The sequence below is a fragment of the Erinaceus europaeus genome, chromosome 3 (assembly GCF_950295315.1).
Source record: "Erinaceus europaeus chromosome 3, mEriEur2.1, whole genome shotgun sequence".
Taxonomy (NCBI): Eukaryota; Metazoa; Chordata; class Mammalia; order Eulipotyphla; family Erinaceidae; genus Erinaceus; species Erinaceus europaeus.
This window is the reverse complement of record NC_080164.1, coordinates 29,579,423-29,607,266: the sequence shown is the minus strand read 5'-3', so window position 1 is coordinate 29,607,266 and position 27,844 is coordinate 29,579,423. Positions and strand designations below refer to the sequence as shown.

At 52.1% G+C, this 27,844-nt stretch overlaps 1 long non-coding RNA gene across 1 annotated transcript; it reads left to right on the top strand.

Annotated features, from left to right (window-relative positions):
- Nucleotides 1-21: 21 nt before the first annotated feature.
- Nucleotides 22-27,792, top strand: LOC132537645 (uncharacterized). The gene is made up of 3 exons (XR_009549105.1): nt 22-146; nt 780-859; nt 27,688-27,792. It is a non-coding gene; the product is annotated as an uncharacterized LOC132537645 (long non-coding RNA).
- The last annotated feature ends 52 nt before the right edge of the window (nt 27,793-27,844 follow it).

Here is a 27,844-nt window from a genome sequence, read left to right as displayed (position 1 = left end):
AGCCCTCTCCACCACCCCTGCCCCGGTGTCAGATTTCTCTGGAGCTGCCGGCCCCTGCCGACCCCTCACCCCTCACCCCTCCCTCCTCCCTGAACCCAGACACAGGGAAAGGGGGGGAGTATTTCCTGGGGGGATGGACCCCTGAGGTAGCTTCCCCTGCTCTGCAGTTGGCGGGGGGGGGGGGGGGGGGGGGGGTCTTTTGCCAGCCATGTGGTCCTGCATGAGGGCCTGGCCACCATCACCTTCCCAACAGCTCCAACCCCTTGAGGGCTCTCTTGAGGACCCTGCACACCTCAACACTCAGGGGGTCTTCCACTGGGGTGCAGCGAGGGGCCTGGAGGCCCTGAGGACAGGGAGCTGGAGCCTGGCCCAGCTCTCTGCTGGGCAGCCCCCCTGACCTCTGGGCTCACCTGGCCTGGGGCCCTGGAGCCACTGTGTCCTGGATGGCTAGGATCTGGGGGGAGGGGACTTTGGGGGAAGGACAGGGCTGAGTGGACATGCAGGAACCCTAGCTGCCAGAGCAGCCAGCTGAAGGGACTTGGGGTTGGGGGAGCTACCAGCTCCAAAACAAGGGGGTTTGAGGGCTGATGGGAAGGAGGGAGAGGTGGGGTGGCCTGGTTAGGACCTAGGACTCGTGGGAGGGGAGCAGAGCTGGTGACCAGGGCCCTCCAGGCCAGCTGTGGCACAGGTGGGGCTTGGACAGGTGCCTGGAGGGGACCAAGCTCAGGGTGAGGTGTGAGTTTGGGGTAACCTGACCCTATCAGGCCTCTCACTCACAGAATGAGTAAGTACTGGGCGCCAGATAGCTCAGCAGGAGAGGACAGGCCTTGGAGATTTTTGACTGGTGTCTGGGGAGAAGGTGAGATTCTACCTGGCCTGGGGGGTGGGGTGGGGTGGAGTGGGGGGGTGGTTCCAAAGCAAGTCCCTGGAGATAAACTATCCAGGATGGGTCAGCCACCCACCAGGTGACAGACTGAGCCCAAGAGAGTCCCCTAGCCCCCCCACAGCTGGTCCTCCTGCCCTGTGAGAGCTGATAGTCATGGGCTAAAAAAGAGGGTGACAGGGGCCTCAGTTCAGTGATGTGCAGAGGAAAGGAGCAGGGCCAGAGAACTCGCTCACTGGGGAGGGCATCTGCCTTGCCAGGTTCCTGGCTCAGGTCAAGCCTCAGCACCGCAAGGGATGTGCTAAGGCACCAGGAGCAGCTCTGGGACTGTGGTGTCTCTCCCTCTGTATCTCTATCTGAGTGGAAACACAGAGCTCACACTTGTGTGAAACTCTAGCTCTGCAAAAATAAACAAACAAAGGAAGGAAGGAAGAAAAGCAATAATGAAAGAAAGAGGGAGAAATCCTACTGAGGTCAAGGAGCTGTGGTCATAGGTGGACTCTGGTTTCAGCTCAGGGCTCTGATGAGGCACCCCAAAAGTGGCAAGGGTGAGGGGTGGGAGAGAGGAGGGGGGTGGTGTGGACTCTGGACTGGAGGAGGAGGACAGAGCAAGCTTGGGCCATGAGGGAAGTTGGGTCTGGAGAGGGAAGGGCACTCAGCTTTGCAGCCTGGCCCAGGGAAGGAGACAGGGAGGGGGCAATGGGGGGGGGGGTGAGTGTTGACCTCAGTCCTATTTCTGGGCTCACTTTCTGGGGGAGCCTCTGACTCAATGAAGCACCTTCTCCTATCCTAGGGGACAGTGGGTAACAAGGGTCCTACTAAGCCCATTCATGCAGTGTCTTGTCACTCTTATTTTATTTTTTATTGCCACCACGGTTATCGCTTGGGCTTAGTGCCAGCACTGAGTCCCCCCCCCACCCCCCCACCCCACAGGTAGGGAGTGGGGGCTTGAACCTGGGTGCTTGCAGATAGTAACGTGCATTCAACTGGGTGCATTACTGCCCCTCACTCATCTACTCTTTACATAAGCCACAGAGGAGACTATAGTCCCTTGGTTATTGGCTGATTGATATTGGGGAGTGAACCCAGAGTCTTGTGCACGTGACACCACTGCTGAGTGATCACTCTGGGCTGATTTTTCATTCTTTTATGAGGGAGAGGGATTGGCATCCCTGTCCTGTGCACCACCATCCTTGGAGCTTCCCCAGTGCTGCCTGTGGTGCTCTCATGTGGTGCAGGGGCTTATGTCCAGCTGGTGCCTGTTGAAGTGTGTACTTCAACACTGGTGCCCCCCCAACCAGGGTGCTGAAAACATCTGGATCTCAGAGCTTCTGGAACCCAGAAGGGCTGCAAGCCAGGTGCCCCCTCCCCCCACAACCCCAGGCTCTGTGCACCCACTTTCTTGGTGGAGGGTGGTGGCTCAGTGCTCAGAACTCTGGAACTCCTGTGATCTCAAGGGCCCAGCCTTGCAACTGCAGAAGACCCCTCCCTGCTACCTCCCCCTCAAAAGACAGCAGTCAGAGTCCACAGGGGGCTACTCCCCACCTGCTGGCAGGACCTACCCTCCTCTAGGACAGCTGTGTAGGGGGTTGAGGGAGGGAGCCTCTCCTGAGGGACACCAAGGGGCTGGACCCAAAGGGACCAGCATTGTGGTGTTTGGGGGTGTCCCTTGCCTTGTACATTCAGTCTGCAAAGACAGGGCTGGTGGGCACCTCAGGCTCAGCTCCAGGGTGGACATGCTGGCAGTGGACCTCGAGGTGGTCAGCTGGGGGGTTCTCTGTCCATCAAGCAATAATCTATCGGCCACCCTTCTATCACCTATCTATCTACCATTTGATGTCTTTCTATCATCTGTCTACCATTTGTCTGTCTTTCTGGTGGTGTTGCATGAACTAGGGGGCCTTGCCCACACACAGTACCATTAGGTGACCTCCTGGGCCAGTTTTCTGTTATTTTTTTAGAGGGTGGGGGAGAGACATCACAGCTCTGTCCACCATCCATGGAGGTCCCCCTGTGTCATCCATGGTGTTTCCATGTTGTGCCAGGGTTCAAACCTAGAACCTCAGACACATCAGGGTGTGTACTCTACTGGGTAAGCTGCCTCTCGGTCTCTGAATAGTCTTCTTTCTTTATATTTATTTATTTATTTTCCCTTTTGTTGCCCTTGTTGTACTTTTTTTATTGTTGTTGTTATTGCTGTCCTTGTTGTTGGATAGGACAGAGAGAATGGAGAGAGGAGAGGAAGACAGAGAGGAGGAGAGAAAGATAGACACCTGCAGACCTGCTTCACTGCCTGTGAAACGACTCCTCTGCAGGTGGGGAGCTGGGGGCTTGGACAGGGATCCTTACTTCAGTCCTTGCGCTTTGCGCCACATGTACTTAACCCACTGTGCTACCGCCTGACTCCCGGCTCTGGGCATTTCTATGGCAAGCTCTCAGAAGACTGAGCTTATACTTTAAAAAGCACGTTGATTTACACAGTGAGAGCGAGGAAATGCTTTTTTTTTTTCTTCTTCTTCTTCTTTGCCCTCAAATCTGAAGACATTTACAATGCATTTGGAAATGTTATTTATTCTCTGTTAAATGTGTAGAAATAGGGTCTTGGTCATGGACGAGCGAGCCCCCCAACTGCAGGCCATGTAATCTGAGCCCCTAGTTGCCCTCCCTGTCTTTCTGCTCCTTTGGGTCCCTCACATGTGCTCTCCCATTTGCTGGGGCACATGCACACACTCCCTCCTCCAACCTCCTGCCCCCCCCCCCCACTGGCTCTGTGCTGCCTTCTTTGTCAACCTCCCCTTCCCTCTGCCAACCTTCCTCAGCTCCAAAGATTGAAGGAAAACACTTTTCAAATGCAGTGCACCTTTTTTCTTCATTGAACTCGCTGTGATTTGTAAGAAGAAAAATCTTTGCCATTCTTGTTAAAAAAAAAATATATATATATATATATATATACACATACCTGTCAGGAAGGAGACATTGAAGACCTATAAGTGAGGGTGGCAGTGGTTCACCCAAGAAAGCACACATGTTACCATCAGTGAGGACCTAGATTCAAGTCTCTGGCCCTACCTGCAGGGGGGAAGCTTCAGGAGTGATGAAGCAGTGCTGCAAGGTGTCTCCCTTTCTCTCTCCCTCTCCCCCCAGCCCCCCATTGCTCTATTTCTCTCTATCTCCATCAAGTTAGAAGGGAAAAGAGGGAAGCGGTAGATTTGTTGTGCAGGCATTGAGCCCCAGAAATAACCCTGGTGGAAAAAGATTAGAAAAAAGATCATCATCTCTGGCATTATGCTATTCCACTGCAGAATACTGTGCCCCAGTATGGTTCCGTAGCCCCCATGTCCACTTGGTCGATTCCAAATTATATTCCTCCATGAGGATAATTTCTGGAACCATCCGTTCCACCCCGGTTCCATGGCTGCCAGTTCTTAGCAACATCGCCCCGCCAGATATTCGTCGGGATGCGGCATCATCTAAGTTCATTTCCCACGTCTACGCTCGACCGGACCTGCCAATATACGCGGATATCTTCGCCCACCCTGTCCAACACTTGACGTCTCGTCACCCAGTCTGGTCCCCTACGCCTACATTGAACTTCTCTGTTCCAGTCTCTTGGAAACAGAGTTGGCAGTCAGCTGAGGTAAAGAACAAACACCTCATCACAGACCCCTGTAGGCGTCCACCCGGCTTTGACCTAGCATGTTATGATTGGGCCCTCCTCAATCGCTATCGAACAGGCCATGGCCGGTGCGCCGCTATGTTCCATCGCTGGGGAGCCAGAGACGACCCGAACTGCCCCTGCGGCTACAGACAGACTATGACCCACATAGTCAACGACTGCCACCTCTCCAGATTCAAAGGAGGTCTCGAAACTTTCCATCAGGCTCAACCTGACGCTGTTGACTGGTTACGGAAGAAGGGCAAACGCTAGAGGAAGAAGGAAAAAGAAAAGAGGGGAGGAGAGAAGAGAGCCTGTACAGGAGGAGGAAGGACTGTCATTCCCAGGTGGTGCTGCACAGCACAGCACAGCCGAAGACAAGACGAAGGAGCAGGGGTGTCGTGTGGGCAGGCATGCAAGTCCTTCTCGGGGCCACCATGCTGTACTGTCTGAACCTGAGCAGCATGCCTCAGAGCCGATCAGATGAGCTCTAGGGTGTGGGGTAGAGAAGGTGCTTGTACCAGGGGGCCAGTGTGGGGTTCTGGGCCTCCTGCTCCTTAGCGGGGCTCCTGAGAGCAGCCTGACCAGCTGCAATGCAGTGACTTCCACAGTTTCATTGTGTTAAATCACCCTCCACTGAAAAGAGAGGAAAACCTAGGAGTGGGTGGAGAAGGGGGTCTGGAAGGGTCTGGCAGGCACCCCACTTCCTTTCTCAGACTCCATGGAGGCTTCCCTCAATCCTGTCCCACCGACGAGGAGGAGAATGATTCTGGGGAGATAGTGCGATGATCTCTAATTACACTTTTCCTTTCAGAAAAGGCATTTTTCTCCTCAAAACCAGATTGTAATGACAGTGGGTAGAAAAATCTCCCTCAGCCTTCTGCTCTGGAATTTTCTCACAGACTGTGACAGATCCCCCCAAAACCCCTACTACCATCCCTCCCCATCCTCCCATGCCCCCCACCCCCAGCACCACTCTGCCCCATCCCCACCCCACCCATGTCCCATCCCCAACCCTCTGTCCCCCAGCACAACTGTGACTCACCACCACCCCATCTCCTTTCCCTATCCCCCATTTCCCCATCTTCCATTCCTCAATCTTTTATCTTCATCCCCCTTTCACCAACACCACTCTGTCCCCATCTCTCATACCCCCACCACCATCCCCTTACTCCCAGCACCATCTGCCCCACAGCCACCCCACCTCATCGCCACCCACCTCCATCCTTCTTCTCCCTCCCCCCCATTCCACCCTCCACCAGGCAGGAGGAGCTTCCAGAGAACTTGGAGGTCACATGGGTGACCTCAGATCCCAGGTCTTTTCCTCAGGTGCTCTGAGACCAAGGACTTGAACCTGTGACCCTGGGCTCTGAGCCCTTGGACTCCTTGGCCTTAAACACCATGACCTTAGGCTCTTGAACCATGTGATCTTGGGACTTGTGACCTTGGACTCCTTGGCCTTGAGCCCCGTGACCCTGGCAGGGATGGCCCTGTGAACTTCACTCTGCTTTCGGGTGAACCCTGTGGAAAGGCCTACCAGGGGTGTGCCCAGGACCCCTCAGGAATCAGCCCTTTCTTTCTTTTTAAAAGAAATTTTTTAAAAGATTTTATTTATTAATGAGGAAGATAGGAGGAGAGAGAAAGAACCAGACATCACTCTGGCACATGTGCTGCCAGAGATTGAACTCAGGACCTCATGCTTGAGAGTCCAGAGCTTTATGACTGAGCCACCTCCCAGACCATGAAATCAGCCCTTTCTGCTATACTTCTGTGTGTCTGTGTGGCGGGGGAGCAAGGAGCTGTGTGCCATGCCTGCAGGTAGTGTGGGGGACCCTTCCACTAACCCCACCTCCCAGCACTGGCTGGGACTGAGCCTGGTGCTGGCCACTGGGTGCTGCTGGGTGCTGCCTGGGTCCTGCCCGTACTCTCCAGTGCCTGTGTCCACTCCCCCACCACCCCCTCCCTCTCCTGACCGCCTCGCCCACCCTCTGACCTCCTCCTCCTGCCCCTGCTGCCTCAGCCTCCATGGATGCCTGCTGGGTGCAGGCAGATGTTTACAGCTCCTCCCGGGTCCCAGGTGTTTACTGCTACACAAACACTCGCAGCCTTAACGGCCGACAGTAAAACTGTCTGATAAAGTCTGATTTAGCGAAAGCAAGCGAAACAAACTGGAGCATGGAGGCTGCAGGGCTGAGCTGGCTGGCCCAGAGTGAGGGAGTGAGGCTGGGGCTGGAGGCTGGCTGCCCGGTCACACCCACAGTTCTGCTTGTCTCCCTGGCAGACCATGGCAGCTCTGCAGGGAAGACAGTTTTGGGTCCTGCCATTTCTTGGCTGTCAGGTGTGCTTGGGCTGTGTGCACAACTCTGCCTTCAGCATCTCTGGTATGTTACACCTCCTCCAGGCGGCCTACCTGGATTGCTCCTGCTCAGACAGGGCCAGCTGGGCTGGCAAGGAGCAACCAGAGGCTGGGATATGTAGGGGCAGACAGTGTCCCTGGGAAGTCCCAGGAGCTCAGACTTGGCTTATGCTACACCACCGTAGAGGCCCAGCAGCAGATGAAGGATGCCTGAGCTTGGCTCTGGGGACCTGGCAAGAGGGGCCTGGTGAAGGCTGACTGAGCACTCACATGTGACCCTGCCAGTACCAGAGGCCCTCCTTTCCTGAATGACTCCCCACCCTGGCTGGTCTGCCTGGGGTGGGGTGAGGAATAGGCAGGCACCCACAAAATACAGTTTGTACCAAGGGTTCAGCTACTGAGGCAAGGAAGGATTAATGTCTGAGTTGAAGAAAATTTCAGGCAGTCTTCCCCTCCTCTCAGCACAAACAGGGCTTTCTGCTGTCATCCAGTGGCCTTGTCAGGAGCCTTAGAATCTACTACCTCTTCCTCAAAGTCTGCTGATAACCCAGATTGTACTCTTTCTACAGAAAAGAAACAACAACAACAACAAAGAAATAAACCAACCTGTGGTCTCTGTTGCTATGAGTTACTATGGGAAAGATGATAACTGTATAGAAGGGCCAGACCCACTGTGCTTGGGGCTATTTTTTTGGACATGAATCCACTGAGCTTTCCAGCATTAAACAAACCCTGTTTCCTGCATTAAAGCCTTGGTGTGAGACTTTCTGAGCTTGAGAGTCTGATAACACTGTCAGGCCATGGGAAACCACGCCTCCTACCACAAGGACGCTTTGTGGTTTCTGGGTAGCCTGAGGCTCCACCGATCATAGAAACCTCACCAGGGTGGGAAGAAGAGCAACCAGTGAGCTCTGGGGAAGGTGCAAGGATCATGCATTTAGGAAAGAAATTTTAGACTAGTTGAGCATATTTTCAGAATTTCTCACAGAATACTGTCAGGGACCAGAGGTTCTTAAAAATGGCCGACAAGCTCAGGACTCGCATGTCTGAGAGCCGGCTTCTATCAGTGCTGGCACTGGTGCTCGAGGTCACTCAATGCAGACCTGCCCAAAGCAGATGCTGAGCCTGATCTCCTGAGAGGGTCCATCTGCAGCACAAGGGAGGGGTCCCCAGTGTGGTTGCTGGTGATGGTAGGGGGGAGGGGCATGGAGGAGTCAAGTGCACAGGTCAACATAATCCAGTTGTGCTTTTATTTAAATTTTTTTTATTAGTGACTTAATAATGATTAACAAGATTGTAAAATAACAGGGGTACAATTCCACACAGTTTCTACCAGCAGAGTTCTGTGTCCCATCATCTCTGCTGAAAACGTCTCTATTCTTTAACCCTCTGGGACTATGAACTAAAAATTTTTATGGGGTACAGAAAGTGGGAGTTCTGGCTTATGTAATTGCTTCTCTGCTGGACATGGACATGGGTGGGTTGATCCATACCCCCAGCTTTCTGTCTTTCCCTAGTGGGGTAGGGCTCTGGAGAACATATTGGTGAAGTTGTCTGCCCAGGGAGTTCAGGATGGCATTCATGGTAGCATCTGCAATGTGGTGGCTGAAAGGCAGTAAGATATAAAGCAGGACAAAAATGTCTAATGGGGAGTCGGGTGGTAGCTCAGCGGGTTAAGTACATATGGTGTAAAGCCCAAGGACCTGTTGTAAGGATCCCAGTTCGAGCCCCCGGCTCCCCACCTGCAGGGGAGTCACTTCACAGGTGGTGAAGTGACTCTTTGTCCCTCTCTGTCTTCCCCATCTCTCTCCATTTCTCTCTGTCCTATCCAACAATGACAACATCAATAACAATAATAACTACAACAATAAAACAACAAAAGCAACACAGGGAATAAATAAATATTTTTTAAAAAGAACAAAAAAATTAAAAAAATGTTTAATAAACGGGAACTCAAAGGTAAGAATAGAACAGATAAAACTTGGGGTCTTCGTGTGGAAAGAATCTAGGAAGTTTATTTTAGGTATGTTGTGAGAGGCCTATGACTTTAGTAATTTTTGCCTGAGCCCAATAGCTAACATTCAGGTGGACTAAAAGTATTGTCTGGGACTTTCTACTAGGAGTTATCAAATAAATAGGACCTTTATCAATTGTCCCTCCAATATGTCTGTATCATCTTTTTTTAAAGTTTATTTATTATTATTATTATTTTGTTTACCAGAGCACTGCTCAGCTTTGGCTTATGGTGGTGCAGGGGATTGAGCCTGGGACTTAGGAGCCTCAGGCATGAGGGTCTCTTTGCATAGCCATCATGCTGTCTCCACTCACCCTCTGTCTGTATTATCCACTCATGTATCTACCTATATACCATCTATCTATGTCTCCATTTCATACATTTATTTATTTATTTTTCCCCCCTTTTGTTGCCCTTGTTGTAGCTTCGTTGTGGTTATTATTATTGCCCTTGTTGATGCAATTCGTTGTTGGATAGGACAGAGAGAAATGGAGAGAGGAGGGGAAGACAGAGAGGAGGAGAGAAAGATAGACACCTGCAGACCTGCTTCACCGCCTGTGAAGCGACTCCCCTGCAGGTGGGGAGCCGGGGGCTCGAACCGGGATCCTTAAGCCGGTTCCTGCGCTTTGCGCCACATGCGCTTAACCCACTGCGCCACCGCCCGACCCCCTTCATACATTTATTATGTATGAAAATACCTATCATCTACCCGCCTCTCTACTGCCTATCATTTATCATTTATCTACCTACATACCTACCCTTCCATCTGTATAGCAGTCAGCTATCATCCATCTACCTATTTATCTGCCCATTATCCATCTATCACACATCTGCCTATCTGTCAATCAATTATGTATGTCTGGATGTATCATCCATCTTCCACAGAGCAGTCTACAGTTTGTCAATCACCTCTCGTTATTCTCTCACCTCTCATCATCCATATCTGTCATCACCCACTCATCCAGTTGCTATGTACTGTCTGTCTGTCCACCTGTCTGTCCAGCCATGTGACCCTAGCTGAGTGACCAGTGTCTCTGACTTTCCTTCTGGGTCTCGGTTCTGAATTGCTGGACAATGTCTCCAGTGTGAGTGCTGGTGTGAGTGTGTATACGTGTATGTGTGTATGTGTGTATGTACTAGTGTGCTCCTCTCCCCATCAGACGCCTACCTCTGGGGCCCTGTCCTTTGGCTGGGTTCAGGGTTCCCCCTCCTGTGTGGTCCCCCTTGCCCTTTGTGGAGTCACAGGGGACGAAGCCAGCCCACATGGTTTTCATCATGTGGCTATAAACGGTGCTGCTGGGCTTTGATAGCCCACTGTCCCTGTATAGGCAATAGCCGCCATGATCCTGGGCATATTGCAATGGGCAATAGCTGCCATGACCCTACTGGCAATCAGATTGAATTTTTTTTCTTCTATATTGCTAAGGTATTTAATTCATCTAGATAGACTTGAGTTATTTTTGTTTTTAAGTTGTAAAAAGTTTTTTTCCCTTTATTGGGGGATTAATGTTTTATAATAGACAGTAAATACAATAGTTTGTACATCCATAACATTTCTCGGTTTTCCACATAACAATACAACCCCCACTATGTCCTCTGTCATCCTTATCCAGGACCTGTATTCTCCCCCCAGATTGAATCTTAACAGTGGACTCAAATTGTTAATACATTTATTTTTTAAAATAAACTTTATTCATTCATTCATTCATTTCCCCCCTTTTGTTGCCCTTGTTTATTGTCATTATTGTTGTTGTTATTGCTGTCGTCGTTGTTGGATAGGACAGAGAGAAATGGAGAGAGGAGGGGAAGACAGAGAGGAGGAAAGAAAGATAGACACCTGCAGACCTGCTTCACCGCCTGTGAAGCGAACCCCCTGCAGGTGGGGATCCGGGGGCTCAAACTGGGATCCTGATGCTGGTCTGTGCGCTTGTGCGCTTTCCGCCATGTGCGCTTAACCAACTGTGCCACCACCTGGCTCCCTGTTAATACATTTCTAATAATGACTGGTTCTTTGAAATATTAAATCACCTAAAAGCTTAGACCAGGGAGAACAGAAGCAACTGATGGTGTTTCTTTATAAAATACAAATATATGTAAAAAACATAAAAGGGCATAAATTATGGTGAGGTCTTGTATGCCACAGCAAATCCTAACAATGAGATTTTTAAAATTAACCCAATTGCCAAATAATTTGGGTATAGCTATAACTAAACTATTGCCTTCTTAAACCCTAAGACAGCAGGAACCTTCTCCTTTCTCTATAAAGCCCATATTTCTCCCAGTCCTGAAACCGCTTAGGGTGAGGCTCACTTTCCTGCATGCTTCTTCAAATGCATACCAACTGATACTGCACCTGCTGATCCCAACCCAATTAATCCAACCAGCACCACCTCGGCATGTTTCCTAGTAGGGTCATGGGCCCCTTGGAATATATCTAAAATAGACGTACTAGCTTTTTCCAAAATGGAGACCACAAATCTTCATCTGAAATATTCTTGCCTTTAGGTTCATGACTAGTCAACAATTTGTTCTGCTTTATATCTTAACTCTTTTTCAGCCACCAGGTTCCATGACACCAACCTGACTTCAGTGGGCAGATGACCCCACCAATGTGTCGTGGAGCCCCACATCCCCAGATCCCTACCCCACTAGGGAAAGAGAGAGACAGGCTGGGAGTACACCTCCTGTCAACCCCCATGTTCAGTGGAGAAGCAATTACAGAAGCCAGACTTTCTACCTTCTGCACCCCATAACGATCCTTGGTCCATACTCCCAGAGGGATAAAGAATAGGAAAGTTATCAAGGGGTGGGGGGACTGGATACAGAGTTCTGGTGGGGAATTGTGTGGAGTTGTACCCTCTTATCCTATGGTTTTGCCAATACTTTCATTTTATAAATTAAAAAAAAAGAAAGAGATTGTAGGGGGCTGGGTGGTAGTGCACCGGGTTAAGTGCACATCCCCACCTGAAGGGGGGATGCTTCACAAGCATGTCTGTCTTTCTTTCTCCCTCTCTCCCTCCCCCTACTTTCTCAGTTTCACTCTCTCCCATAGAATAAAGTGGAAAATGGCCACAGGAACAGTGGATTTGTAGTGCTGTCACCAAGGTACAGTGATAACTCCAGAGGCAAAAAACAGACAAACAAACAACAGCAAAACTGAGATCATAATTTTTTTTTTTTTTGCTTCTAGAGTTTTTGCTGGGGCTCGGTGACTGCACTATGAATCCACTGCTCCTGGAGGCCACTTTTTCCCTTTTGTTGCCCTTGTTGTCTATGCTGTTGTTAATATTATTGTTGTCATTGTTGTTGGATAGGACAGAGAGAAACTGAGAGAGGAGGGGAAGATAGAGAGGGGAGAGAAAGACACCTGCAGACCTGCTTCACCGCCTGTGAAGTGACTCCCCTGCAGGTGGGGAGCCGGGGGCTCCAACGGGATCCTTATGTCAGTCCTTGTGCTTTGCGCCACATGCGCTTAACCTGATGCTCTACCACTGGGCCCCCCGAGATCATAATTTATACCTGTCACCACTTGTGGGGAGAGATTCTAGTTGACTGCAGTTTGAATGCTTATGGGTATTTACTGTAGTCTGGATATCCATGGGCATTCACTATTGTATCTGTCGGAAGAGAGCAAGAGTTCACACTGATAACACCTGGCTTTATTTTTCTACTTACCAGAACCTGAAGTTCTACACAGAGACAAGAAGAGAGAAAAAATGGTGGGGAGACAGCATAATGGTTCTATAAAGGTCTCTCATGCCTTCAGGGTCTCAGGTTCAACCCCCAGCTTCACCATCAGCCAGAGATGAACAATGCTCTGCAGGGAGGAGGAGAGAAAAACTAAATGATTGAGGGAGAGAAGGGGGGGCGGTGGCGGTATTTGAGAAGTAGATCTCTTTCCTCCCACTAGCCTGGTTTTCTCATTTTCTTTTTAGTAAAAGTTTACCTTTGTTTTCTTTACCAACAGCTATGTGTTGTTATTTATTTTAAGAATATATTATTTCCGGACTCTTTCTCACAGGTCTTGTCAGGGAGGACCATATCTGGGGCACCCTATTGCGTGCACACATCCATGTGCCCATAGGCATATGCATGTGCAAATGGACATAAGTTGTGTATGTTGTGTGTGGGTACATGCTTGTGTACACAGGTGTGTACTGTGTATGTGTATGGCATGAGAGGCGGGAGCCCGGCCCTGCTGTATGTGTCTGAGACCTGTCCAGGCTGTGGGCAGATGGGTGCACTGGGAGCCCAGGCCCTGATGGGGCTGCCCCTTTGTGGGCTGAAGCTGAGCAGGAGGGAGAAGGACTCTACCTCCCAGCCCTGCACTCTGGAGTGCTAGCTCTGGCTCTGTCATTGTTCCCAGCAGACCTCGGACAAATCCTCTTGACTACCAGGGACCTTGCCCCATCTCCATAAAAAGAAAGGCAGCTTGCCAGACCAAGCACCCAAAATAGCTCTGGCAGGGTGGCTGCCCTGAGTTGGCCACCACCAGTGGCACCTGCTATCTTGCCATCACCCCACCTCTAAGCTCAGCTGTTACATTCTGTTCAGACGTGGATGACCACCCCCTTCTACCCCATCCCACCTCATGGCACCGTCTCCCCACTCCATCCCTCTATTGCCCTAGCCCCCATTGTCCCATCCTCCAACTTCCCATCTCTCAACCTCCATCTCCCCATCCCCCCACACCTTCACCTCCCCATCTCCCTTCCTAACCCATCCCATTTCCCAACCTCCCATCACCCCAACCTTTCATCCCTCTATCCCCCTTCCTTGACTCCATATCACCCCATCCCCCACCCCCATCCCCAACCCCCATCTCCTCATCCCTCCAAGCCTCCATCTCCTCAAGCTCTCACCTCCTTCTCCACTCTCCTAACCCATCTCCCATCTTGAGCCAGAGCAGATGAGAGAGCAGCAAGCCACTTTTCCCCAGATACCTCCCCACCCCCTATCCCACCCCTCTGTCTCCTTGGCTCTGGGGGGCCCTGAGGGGACTGGGGGGCTATGTCTCTGGTCTTCTGAGAGCAGCCTGGGAGCAGCCAGGAAGGCCATGAGCCAGCATCCCTAGGCCCCATGGTCTAGGCAGTAGGCAGTGTGGCCTTCCAGATGAATCTTCCAGGCAGCGTTCGAGCTTTCATCCCAAGAAGGCAGAGTGGGTGGGGCACTCCTGTTTCCCTCAGAGCACCTGCCAAAGATATGTCCAAGTGACGTGACGGGCACCCAGTATCTACCCCCAGCTCCTGGAGCCCCAGCCTGCCGCCCTGAAGGCTTCTGGCACTTTCCAGCCCTTCAGGTTGCAGAGATGGCAGCTGGGTATGAGGACAGACTCCTCTGTCCACACCACCAGCACCCCCAGAGCCAGGCTCCATGGAGGGGCCGCAGAGGAAAAGGCCCATGTCCCCTGGTCCTCGTGTCCCTGGGCAGCAGGCAACTGAGTCTGGGAGGGGGGCCCTGGGCTGCCTTTCCTGTTTGAACCACATGCCAGCAGGTGCTCTCTGCCCACAGGTGAAACTCCACTTTCCATGTCCACGCATGTGAACAGAGGGAACTGGACACTCATCTGGACTTTGACAAAAAATTGAATAGGCTGAGCCAGATAAATCCTAGCCATGGTCTGCCCAGGTCCAGGTTTACACTGAGCCCGAGGCCTGGGGCTCACACAGCAAGCCCTGGCCTTCCTCAGAAGCTTCTCTCCTGAGTGTTTATTTCACATTGTAAAAGGAGGTGAATAGCAGTGATCTCTGGCTGGGGACTTTGTGAAGAGACTCCAATTCTAGCCCTGAGGGTTTCTGATCCTTGCTAATGAAGGCCAGGGACTTGTGAATACTGCTGCTAACCGCAGAGCTGGGGCGGGGGGAGGAGCTTGCTCAGGTGCTGGTGGTCTGAGCAGATGGCACACGCATGGGTCACAAAGCATTTCATCGTCAGTGCAGGACTTGGAGTTTCTTTCTTTTTAAAAAAAATTATTTATTTATTTTCCTTTTTTTGGTTGCCCTTGTTTTTATCATTGTTGTGGTTATTATTATTGTTGTTGTTATTGATGTTGTTGTTGCCAGATAGGACAGAGAGAGATGGAGAAAGACAGACACCTGCAGACTTGCTTCACTACCTGTGAAGAGGACCCCCCTGCAGGTGGGGGTCTGGGGGCTCAAACTGGTATCCTTACGCCTGTCCTTGTGCTTTGCGCCATGTGCGCTTAACCCTCTGCGCTACAACGTGACCCCCAGGACTTGGAGTTTCTATAGGGAGGGAGGGAGAATCAGGGGTCAGCAAGAGAGAGAAACTCCCCACCTGTCCAGCTGGCCACTGGGATGTGATGAGTCCCTGGGTTCTCACGAGCTGTCACCAGGCCAGGGCATCTATCCCCTGTAGGATTCTGAGACTTCATGCTCACAACCTCTGCAGGGCAGCCCCCCACTTCTCCCAGTGGGGCTGGCGGTTCACTCCAGGAGATTATCTGCCCCACCTCCACCATCCAGGACTAGTGCCCAGCTCAGCTGCACCCCTGCAGGAGAATATTCTAGAACAGGAAGCATCAGAAAGGCTGAGAGGGAGAAGAGGGGGCCTCAGCAACTGTGCCTGCTCGGTCCTGGCACAGCTGAGTCCTGGCTCCAGGACTTTGTTCTCTGCCTCAGACCACACTCCTTGGGAGAATGGCCTGCTCAGGCCCCACCAGCTCCCTGGAGATGCCTGGCAGGCAGTGTCTGGCCAGAGCTGGACGCCACTCTGTGCACAGAGCCCGTCCCACCCCAGCCCTGTCCTTGCTGGCATTGCCCCTAGACAGCAGCATGGATCCTGGGGCTGAAGTGCAGGAGTCCCTCAAACAGGGGTGCCTGGTGGTCCCAGGAGGGGCTGGGGGAAGTGTGGACTCCCCTGGAGGGGTGGGGCAGGGTGGAGAGAGCAGCCCCCAGGCCAGACCTGGAGATGGTGGCCCACAGGCTAAACTCTCCTTCCCTCCCTCTCTCTCCCCAACCCTGGGGTTAAAATCCAGAAAGGCCCCAGGTGCTGCTGTCCTCACATTGGGGAGCTGACAGTTTCCCTGCCTAGGGAGGAGAGGGTGTCCCACACCAGCTCCCCCCACCACTTAAGAAATAGTGCCTGCTTTGTGGGTCTGCTTCCTGCTGAACAACTGCTCTAGAATGTTCTCTGGGCCCCTGGCTCTCTGCCCTGGGTCACCTGGTGTCCTAACAGAGCAGCCCCAGGCTCCAGGAACCGTTTGTCCCTCCCTCCCAGGTGTCTCACTCAGTGGGTGCTGGGCTGGGTGATTGTACAGCAGGCCCAGCTCTGGGCATGTGCCACTTTGAGCCACCTGGAAGAGGGAGGTGATGAGACTTCCTCTCGGGGGACAATGGAGGGTCCATCTCTGGGTGTCTTGAGTCTGTCTGCATGTGGTGTCCTCTGTGACCAGGAGGCACTCATGAAGCACCCCCCCCCAGAACACTCCCAGGCCCTCCTCACAGCCCCCCTCACAACCTTCCTGGTCCCCCCTTATACTCCCCAGAGTCCCCCTCAGAGTCCCTACCACAGCCCCCCTCAGGACCTTCTAAGAGCCCCTCTCTCACAACCTCTTCAGAGCTCTTTCTAGAGCCCCCCTCCCAGAATCCTCCAGAGCCCCCACTTTTACAGGTCATCACAGGGAGTGAGTCCAGCACCCAGAGGTGGCCTCCCCTGGTAGTATAGTGTATACTGTATAGTCTTTACTCTGTGAGAGACAGAGAGGGAAAGACACCACAGGCCCACTCCTCCACATAGGGAGCCCCCCCCCCTTGCTGGTGATCCAGATATAGCAGAGTGTTCTCTACCAGGCAAACTTCCAAGCAACCTCTGAATATTCACAAGAGACAGAGAAGACAGAGATACAGAGAGATATTGAAGCATTGCTCCATCACCCATGTAGTATCAGGACTCAAACCCAAATCCCTGTGCATGGTGAGGTATGTGCTTCCCACATGAACCATCTCCCAGCCCCTCCTCTATGTTCCCTGTGTCATTCTGTCCCCTATAGCCTCTGTGTCTCCTGTACCCCTCTGTCCCCATGTCCTCTACATTCCCTGTGTCCCCTGAAGAGGGGCCTAGCAGTTGTTCCTATGACATCAGCCCTCAGGTATCTGGGGTCCTTTCTCACCTTAACATTCAGGGATGGTGGGCAGGCAAGTGGCTGTGGGGAAGCAGGTGACCTGAAAGTTGGGTGCTAAACAGAAAGCAGGCTGGTTGGCCCCCATGATGGCAAGGCCAGGAAAGGAGGGGCCCAGGAAAGGTATGCCCCTCCCTTGCCAGCCAATGGCTTCCTTTCCCAGTTGTCACCTCTGGGAGGGGACTGTCCTGGACCATGGGCAATGTGAGGATGTGCTTCCTAGACCCTGAGCCACCTTTCTGACCAGTCTCACCCCTGTACACACAGCTTTCTTGCTTCACCCCCCCTCATCTGCAGCACTGCTCCTCTGTTCATTAAGTCTCTTCTCTGCAAGTGGGAAGTGAGGGCTTACACTGGGGTCCTTGTGCAGGGTAACCTGTGTGCGCAGCCAGGTGTTCCACTACCTGGTCCCCTTTTCCTTCCACCCCCCTCTGTCTTTCTGCAGAGTTTGGCCTTGTGCAAGTGTGACCTCATGGCTCCCAAGTTGCATTTCATTCAGGGAGAGACACCACAGTGCTGGAGCTTCCCCTAGTGCAGTGGTGCCAAGAATGCACAGATGCAGTGTGGAGGTTAGTCTAGGGACAGGTATGTATGGCCCTTGGGTCTTCACTGTACCCTCTCCTCCCTGGCTCTGTAATGAAAAGCAGGCTGAGGGGGGCAGGTGGTGGTGCACCTGGTTAAGTGCTCACATCACAGTACACAAGGACCCAGGTTCAAGCCCCTGGTCCCCACCTGCAGGGGGAAACTTCACGAGTGGTGAAGCAGGGCTGCAGGTGTCTCTCTGTCTTGCTCCCTCTGTATCTCCCCCTTCCCTCTCCAGGGTTATTGCTGGGCTCCGTGCCTGCACCATGAATCCACCGCTCCTGGAGGCCATTTTTTCCCCCTTTTGTTGCCCTTGTTGTAGCTTCGTTGTGGTTATTATTGCCCTTGTTGACGCAATTCATTGTTGGATAGGACAGAGAGAAATGGAGAGAGGAGGGGAAGACAGAGAAGGGGAGAGAAAGATAGACACCTGCAGACCTGCTTCACTGCCTGTGAAGCCATTCCCCTGCAGGTGGGGAGCCGGGGGCTCAAACCGGGATCCTTAACGCCAGTCCCTGCGCTTTGCGCCACATGCGCTTAACCCACTGCACCACCGCCCGACCCCTGCACCTGACCTTTCTTGACCACCTGAGAGCAGGCAGCACTCCCCTCCAGGGTGGCCCCTGGGCTGTGTCACTCCCTACTCCCATCTTAAGCACTGACTATGGTGCCCTGTCCCCAAGGTCCCCTGGGGGCTGGAAGCTGGAGGCAGCACAAATGTGGGTTTCAGTGAGCTTAGCAGAGTCACACTAAGGGGCCCAGGAGGCCTGAAACATGAGTCAGCCCTCATGTGTGGTGAGGGGCGGTGACTCTGGAGCCCCACAGTACAGGACAGCAGACAGAGCTGTTTGGGACCCCGAGAAGGCCTCCCCTCCACTTTCCAGAGTCCAGTTAAGCTCTGGCTTATGGTGGTGCTGGGGAATGAACCTGGGACCTTAGAGCTTCAGGCAGCATTCTTTCTTGTTCCAAGTATTTATGTATTTATTTACTGAGAGACCTAGATGATAAACAGAAAGATGATAGATCACAGAGTCCTGCTCAGCTCTGGTAGCGCTGAAGATTGTATCTGAGACCTCAGAACCTCAGAAACTCAGAACCCCAGGTAGGAGAGTCTTTTGCAGAACCACTATACTATCTTCCCAGCCTTATTATCATTATTATAATTATTTTGCCTCCAGGGTTATTGCTGGGACTCGGTGCCTGCGCTGAGCTAAGTAACCACTGCTCCTGGAGGCTATTTTTTCCATTTTGTTGCCCTTGTTGTGGTTTTGTTGTTACTGTTGTTGGAGGCTATTTTTCCCATTTTGTTGCCCTTGTTGTGGTTGTTGTTATAGCTGTTGTTGTTGGATAGGGCAGAGAGATATCGAGAGAGAGGAGGGGAAGACAGAGAGGAGAGAAAGACACCTGCAGACCTGCTTCACCGTTTGTGAAGTGATCCCTTTGCAGATGGGGAGCTGGGGGCTCAAACCCGGATCCTTAGGCAGATCCTTGCACTTTGCGTGCCATGTCACTTAACCCGCTGCACTACCAACCAGTCCCCTATTATTATTATTTTATCCAGAGCCCTACTGGGGATTAAATCTGGAACCTCAAAGGCTCAGGCAGGAGAATCTTCTGCTGAATTATGATTCCATCATCCCAGCTCCCATTTTATTTCACTTTCTCTCCATCCCCATCCCTTCTTCTGGGACCCTAGGGCGAGGGCCTGGGATGGCTGTTCTCTGTGTCCCTGATAGCTGGGTCTTTTCCCTTGCTCCTTCCAGCTTGGAGTTTGGGGTGCACCTACCCCCAGTTCTGACCCTGGCTGCAAAGATGCTGGGGGAGGGTGGTGACCATTAGCTCTTCCAACAAGGGCACCTCAGGAAAGGTGTTTGCACACTCTCCAGAAGGGTGTATTCTGGGGTGGCAGTACTGAACCCCAAGAAGCAAAATGGGGTGATCTGAGCTCTGGGACTCCAGCTGGGCTGTATCAGCCCCCCCGGAGAGACTGGGGCTGTGGAACAAAGACCACCCAGTCTGGTCCCTGGCGGGAGGCCTCAGGGAACCATCCCCTTTACACCCGGTGGAGTGTGCAGCCTTGGGGTGATGCGGGAGGGGGGGCATTTGGGGGGATACCCCCACACTGGCCCTGACTCCCCTCCGCAATTGACCTGTGGCCAGGCTCCTTCACTTGCTTTCTGCAGTGACGGATCGGAAGCTGAGGGGAACATCTCCGGATTTGCTTTTGCGGTTCAGAGCCTTTAATTTGAGATTTACAAAGCAACCGAGCTCGCCAGAAACCCAATAAAGAGCAGCTAATGAAATTCGCAGGAGTCCTGGGGGCCTCGGCCTGTGGGCGGGGCGCCAGTGTGATTTACTGTCGGCGGTTGTAAAAGCAATCTTATTAAAGGTCATAATGGTGGGCATCCCCCGAAAGCCCCTTAATTTATAGCGTCATTAGGCCTCCTGCAATCAGCTCTGGGGAGTCCCAAGCCTGGGGCCACATGCTGCTCTCTTTATGGTTCTTTTATTGCTGTGAAAATGGCGGTGCTGGGGGGTTACGGGGGGGGGGGGGGGGGGCTCTTGGGTGGAGAAGCAGTGGGAGAGGTGAGAGTGAGGCTGATCGTTGGGGATACTAGTGGATTAGAGCCTCCAACCCTCCCACCCCCCAGGCTGAGCGACAGTAGCCCTGGCAAGGTGCTAATGCTTCCAGGAAGAGGACCTTCCTTCCGATGGCGCTGGGGTAGGGGGCACTCCTAGCTCTCCCTAGTTGGGAGGAGGAGGGGATGTCTGATGGCCCTGTCCTGCAGAGGGACAGGGAAACAGTAGGGGAGTGTGTGTGTGCCAGGGGGGGGGTGTGTGGTGGTAGTATGGACAGTTTCTCCAGAGGGTGAGCAGGAAGGGTCTGTACTCTTTTTTTTTTTTTTTTTTGCCCTTTTTGTTATTATTGTTGTTGTTATTGCTGTCATTGTTGCTGGATAGGACAGAGAGAAATAGAGGAGGGGAAGACAGAGAGGGGGAGAGAAAGACACCTGCAGACCTGCTTTACCACTTGTAAAGCGACCCCCCTGCAGATGGGGAGCCGGGGGTTGGAACCAGGATCCTTACATGGGTGGTTGGTTCTATACTCTTGTCCCAGTGCCCTCAGGGCCACACCTCCTCATGAGCACACCATCTCCAGAGTGTGGCCAGTCAGCTCTGAGGTGGCTCCCTCTCCTGAGGTCCTGGCCTCTGGGGACAAAGAAAGGGGCAGGAGTGACAGCAGTGGGGGGTGAGAGGCGCATTCCTGAAATGACTAAATCCAACAACTTCTTATCCCTGGAGTGACCGGGACTGGGAGCAATCTGGAATCTGCTTCCACAGAAATTTCATAGAACACATACACTTCTCTCTCCCTCTCTTTATTCCTCCCCCTTTTCTTCCTTCCTTCCTATCTTTCTTCCTTTCTTTTCCTCCTCCCCCATTTTCTTTCTTTCTGAATCATAAAACAAGAAGCAGACTTTTCCCAAACTTGTACTGCTGTGTGCCTCCCTTATTTCTATAGACCCTTAGAACCAAGGTCCCTTCCCCCAGTCAGGGACTCCCTTGATTGACAGCTCAGGCAAGAGAGAGTTGACAGCTCAGGAGAGAGAGAGAGAGAGAGAGAGAGAGAGAGAGAGGTGCCAGTGGATCAGGGAGCTTATTGGACACACACTGGCCATAGAGGGACAGCAGGCAGAGAAAACCTGGCATTTATGAAGGCAATCATGCAGCTGGTTTGCAAGGTAGTATAACAGAGCAGCAAAGGAAGAAGAGCTCCTTAGAAAGAGAGACTTTGGGAGTCGGGCAGTAGCTCAGCGGGCTAAGCACACATGGCACAAAGCACAAGGACTGGCATAAGGATTCCGGTTCAAGCCCCTGGCTCCCCACCTGCTCTCCACCTGCGGGGGAGTCGCTTCACAGGCGGTGAAGCAGGTCTGCAGGTGTCTATCTTTCTCTCCCCCTCTCTGTCTTCCCCTCCACTCTCCATTTCTCTCTGTCCTAACCAATGACGACAATATCAACAACAATAGCTACAACAATAAAAAAAAAACACAACAAGGGCAACAAAAAGGAAATAAATAAATATTTTTTAAAAAAAACAAAGAGAGACTTTAATTTGCACCCCAACATTAAAAAAATAAAATACCATCTTACTGGGAAAGTAATGGCTTGCAGAATAGTTGCTGACACTGGGTATAGTCTCTCACCCCCCAGGATGGGGGTCTGCACACCACTCCCTCCTGCAGCCCAAGCCCCTCTTCACCAACCTGCGCTAGACTGTCTTCTCCCCAGACCCACTGCCCACACCAGAGCATATATATATATGAAGGTGAGGGACAAAATGGGGAAACAGAGCCTCCTCATGGAACTCTGGGCTGACTTGATTTGAGGCTTGTTTTTTTTGCCTCCAGGGTTATTGCTGGGGCTGGGTGCCTACACTAAGAATCCATTGCTCCTGGAAGCCATTTTTTCCCCTTTTTTGTTGCCCTTGTTGTCATTGTAGTTATTGTTGTTATTGCACAGGACAGAGAGAAATCAAGAGAATAAAGGGAAAACAGAGAGGGAGAGAAAGATAGACACCTACAGCTGTTTCACGGCGTGTGAAGCGAACCCCTGCAAGTGGGGAGCTGCGGGCTTGAATAGGGATCCCTGTGCTGGTCTTCATGCCATGTGTGCTTAACCGCTGCGCTACTGCCTGGTCCTCCCCCTTTTGTTTTTGGACAGAGAGAGAAATTGAGAGTGGAGGGGCGGGGATAGAGAAAGACACCTGTAGACCTGCTTCACTGCTCATGAAATGTTCCCCCTGCAGGTGGGGAGCCCCTCTCAAATCTGGGTCCTTGCGCATGGCCAGCTGGGTATGCCACTGTCCGGCCCCGTGAGGCTTGGTTTTTAGTTAATAAGAGTCTTTCTGAGCACTGGGCTGTGATTGTCAGAGGCTGGACTGACTGCAGTGCTGCAAAGGTTTTGGTATTTTGATAGGTGCTACTTAGCATTTTCCATGCTTTTCCACCATGTTTATTTCTGATTTATTTTGCAAGTCATCTCTCCTATGACTGGGACCACTTCCTTGCAGATGATGACATTTATCCTTGGTTGGGCAAATATGATGAAGACAGGGCATGAGAATGAGAGACATACATTGGGGTGACCAGGGCAGAAAAACAGGATGTGCTGAGAAAGGCGTTGTGTCATGAGAATAAGATACGGGGACAGAAAAGCAGACATTGAAGGGGGTGTATGTAAAAGGGTCAGCCTTCAATCTTGTTCCCAATGCCTTCTCAAACTCTCAATTCAAGGTGACCCTCTCTCCATGCAACCCTTGCTCAAAAAGCCCCCTTTGAGGTCTTTGCAGCCCTTCCCCATCTGGACCCCCAGGGGGTCTGGGTTCAAGGCAGATATGTCCCCAGCCATTGCTGACTTGTCATTGATAACTCTGGTGGAACAACCTCTGCTGAGCAATTCAAGCATGAGGGTGCTTTCAATGTTGGCTTTAAGAAGTCTTTCATTGCAGCGGGTTAAGCGCACATGGTGCCAAGAGCAAGGACCGGCACAAGTATCCCAGTTCGATACCCTTGCTCCCCACCTGCAGGCGGTCACTTCACAAGTAGTGAAGCAGGTCTGCATGTGTCTGTCTGTCTTTCCCCCCTCTGTCTTCCCTGTCTCTCTCGATTTATCTCTGTCCTACCCAACAACAGCAATGACAACAATAATAATAACAACAAGGGTAACAACATAGGCAATAAAATGGGAAAAATGGCCTCCAGGAACAGTGGATTCATAGTGCAAGCACCAAACCTCAGAAATTACCCTGGAGGCAAATAAATAAATAAATAAGTCATTCATGGAGGCCAGGCAGTGGTGCACTCTGCTAAGTGCACATAGTATTATGTACAAAGACCTGGGTTCAAGCCCCAATCTCTACCTGCAGCAGGGACGCTTCATGAGTGGTCAAGCAGATCTGCAGGTGTCTTTTCTTCTCCCTCTCTAGCATCCTTTCCCGTATCATTTTCTCTCTGTCCTAGCAAATAAAATGGAAAAAAAAAAGAGGAAAAGGGAGTCGGGAGGTAGCGCAGTGGGTTAAGCGCAGGTGGCGCAAGCACAAGGACCGGTGTAAGGATCCCGGTTCGAGCCCCTGGCTCCCCACCTGCAGGGGAGTCGCTTCACAGGTGGTGAAGCAGGTCTGCAGGTGTCTGATTTTCTCTCCCCTCTCTGTCTTCCCCTCCTCTCTCCATTTCTCTCTGTCCTATCTAACAACAATAACTACAACAATAAAAAAAAAAAGAGGAAAAAATTGGCTGCCAGGAGCAGTGGATTCATAGTGGGGCATTGAGCCCCAGTGATAACACTGGCAGGAAAAAAAAAAAAGAAAAGGAAAGAAAAAAAGAAAGAAGTCTTTCACAGAGGAAGGACATTCAGAAATAGTACTAGGGGTAGGCGTGACTTAGAAAGGAAGAGAAGGCAGGACCATAGGAAAAATTGAGTAGATACATATAAATACAGATAGATAGTTATAGAAATAATAGTCAATCCATATCTGTGACCTTGGGATAACTACTTCAGTTTCCAGTGGAGGGGATGGGACACAGAACTCTGCGGTGGTAGGAATGGTGTGGAATTATGTGTAAATATTAAATTATTATAAATATTAAATAATATCTCAATCAATGTTAGATTACTAATAAGATAAAAAGTATTTTGCTCCCTACTGGAATCTTTTTGTTTCTTTTATGCTTATGGAGCTGGGACCTCATGTGTGTGCGATTTCACTGTTGCAGGCCACTTTTTCACACATGGTGCCAGAGCTCAAACCTGAGCCAAATGCAGGTCAAGGTTCCCCTGGCCAGTGAGCTGTCTCTCCAGCCTGAGTGTTCTTCTTTTCTTGTCATTGTTGTCACTGGGGCTTCAGAGATCTGGCTGACTTTTTCTAAAAGAAGGAGAGGAAAAGAAGGCAAGGAATGGAGCGTGGGCTCAGGGAGAGGGAGAGACACCAAAGCTTCCTCCAGCATGAGTGGGGCCCGGATTTGAACCTGGGCTCTGTGCAGGTCAAAGCAGGTTCTATCCTACCGCCATAGTATTTTGTTTAGATGCTGACTTGGGAGTTTACTGGATCATACTTGTTGAGCCTGAGGCCCTAGGATGATTACCTGATGATGGCTCCTCTCAATGCCCAGGATCTTGAAGTGCATTAAGAGGCCCTAAGCTTTTGTTCCTTTTGAGGACATGCTCCTGCCTGCACCCCTCAGACGTTGGGTGGGAAGGCAGGCTGGGAGGCTGGGTCTGAGTGTCTTTCTCCACTGCCCTAGGAGTGGAGTGGAGATTGGTCCCATGTGCACAGTGCAGGGGATTGGGGCAGGGGCTGCCCTGGAGCACGCCTGTGGACATGGCAGCTCACACTGTGGGCTGTACCTGTGTGTGTCCCGGGACAGACCTGTGTGCGCGCATCTCTGTGCTCCTGCACCCCTAAAGGGGATAAATCCTGTTGTTATCCCCCCCACACACACACCCAGGGTCTGAGCCTCCTTTCTGTGCTGTTGGGTTGTACAGACTCGTTATTCTCTGCTTCATCCTCTCTGTGGTTTCCGTGGTGTGTGACTCCACTGCTCTCTGGCTGGCTGGACCATTCTTTTACAATTTTAGATAGAAAAAGAGGAGGTTGGGCGGTGGCACTCCTGGTTGAGCAGACAAGTTACTGTGTGCAAGGACCCAGATTCAAGCCTCCAGCCCCCACCTACAGGGGGGAAGCATTATGAGTGGTGAAGCAATGCTTCAGGTATCTCTTAATCTCTCTCCTCTGTCTCCCCCTTCCTTCTTGATTTCTCTCTGTCAAATAAATAAAATATTAAAAAGAAAGAAAGAAAGAAAGAAATTAAGAAAAGAAGTGGTCTGGGAGGTGGCGCAGTGGATAGAGCATTGAACTCTCAAGCATCTGGTCCCCAGGGCCTTGGGCATACACCCTACAGAGTGAGCTATCTGCCAGGCCCACATATGGTATATTCTTGTGAAATGCCAATATATAACAAACAGGACACAGCGGTCATCTGGAATGGATGCAGGAGGCTTTGCCTGGACTTGTCTATTTGCAATGGAGTGCGTGTGTGCACAGTGGGGTGTTCATTCCCCTCACTATTACCTTCCCTCAGGAGGACAGAATGTGGGAGACACTCTCCTGCTGCTCTCACACCCTCTGGTTCCCCACACCTTCTTCCTTCTGTCCCTTCCCCTCCTGCCAGTAGTCACGCCTCCAGGTTGAGGGAATATGTGTGTGTGCCCCCCCCCCCCCCCCCCCCGTGATCTGTGGCATGTCAAGGGCTGAGCCTAGCTGAAAGTGGCTTTGTTCTGGAGGACCCACTGGGAGACAAGGGGGCCTGAGAGCCGGTGCGGTGCTGGCTGCCCTTGAATAGGGCTTCTGTGCTGGGGGAGGGGAGGTACTGGGGAACCTGCCTGGCTAGGTCTTCACTGGGTCTGGGGGCTGTGGCCTCAGGAGGTGGCCTGGGCTGGCACAGAGCTCTGTGCCTCTTCTGTGAGTTCAGCCATGTGCTGTCCCACTCACCTTCAGCATCCCCATACCCCCTGCTGTACCCCCAAACCTCTTCTGTCCCTCCTCTTCTATCTCCCCTCCTCACGAGTTCCTCTTCACTCCTCCAGCTGCATTTGATGGGGGCCCTGATGCCTCATGAAATGTGGTTCTTGAGTTCTGACTTTCCACTCCCCAACTCAGAGTCCTGGGAGCAGGGAGCAGGGGCCTCAGGCTGTCAGAAGTCTCCAGAAAGCTGTGGGTACTCCATAGAAGGGAGAGCTCTGGCTTCCTCCCAAACTCCCAGATGGGTCTCTGCACCCAAATGCTTGGAGAAGCCCCTCTTCTGCAACCAGAACCCCAGCTCTGGGCCTGTGGAAGAGGTGGTAGAAAAAGAGGGAGGGTTTTGGGTACAGGCTTGGGTACCCTCTTAGCTGTCAGCATGCCAGGGCATTCCTGTCCACCCCCCACACACACACACACAATCTACCTGGGAGTTGGTGGACTGGCCCAGACCACAGGACACCCCCCTCACTCCCCTCCCTGTCCTCCCTAGGTGCACATCACTCTCACATGTTCCAGAGACACCACACTTGATTCTGTCTGCAAACACATGTCCTGGGTGTCCTCGAGGAGAAAGATGGGTGCATTTTGTTATAGAGAGAGTAGCATCCCCTCAGCTCAGGGGTGGGTCCTGTGCTGTGCCCACTGAGCAGGCCCTCTTTTGTGAAGTCTTGTGCGTCTTTTGTTATAAGATGTGGGTTGGGTGGTTTGCAGCTACACCCTGAAGCTGTGTCTGTTGACTTTCACCTGAGAGATGGAGCACAAGAAAAGCCAGGGTTCTGGCCTACGGAGATGCCCTAGCATGCTGAGTGAGCACCCTGGCTTTTCACCTCTATTTCTCAGCCTCCTCTTTGGAGTCCTCTGCCCGGGACCATAGCCTGGGCTCTGGGGTGCTCTTTCTCCTTCAGTAGGGCCTCCTCCCCACCACCACTGAGCTTGGTTGGGGATAACTGTGACCTGTCGCCTGGCCAGGGGATACCCCCCTAGGCCTGAGCTGCTACTCTGTAACTCACCACACACAACATTGCACAGAGCACCTAAGGCCGCATTTGCTCTGAAAGTCCCAGGACAGATCCCCCCAACACACACGGGGCAGGCGGGCCTCTGGAGTGTCAACCTGCTTCCTTCTACTGGAAAGTGGATGAGCTCGGCCCCCAGAACCACTCCACAGTGTCTGCTCACCTAGACACTGGAGGGGTTGGGTGGCATGGGGAATCCCAGTGGGGGGGGGCAGAGAGGTGGCCAGGTATGCTCCCGAGCCAGGGGTCAGTGCTGGCAGTTCTGGGACATTCCCTCTCTATGCTGTATTCTCCGGGGTGATTCACTCTGTCCCCAGAGGAACTGGGACATGGTCTTTCCCACCTGCACAGGCCCTGAGGCTGGATGTGGCTGGATGTGTGGTTGGGAAGGAGGATTGGCTATCCTCTGCCCTTCCCTGGTAGGGCCACCCCCACCCCTCCCCCCACACTCTGTCTCCAGGCCCTGCTGCTTTATCCTCACTGTGCTGCTCCAGATGGACTCTGAGGATGTGACCAGCCACATGGGCTGGCAGGGGCAAAGTGCTGAGGCTGGGTCAGCCCACATGTGAGCCCTTACAGTGCTGTGGAGTTGCTCTGGGGTCTCCCTTCCCAGGCTG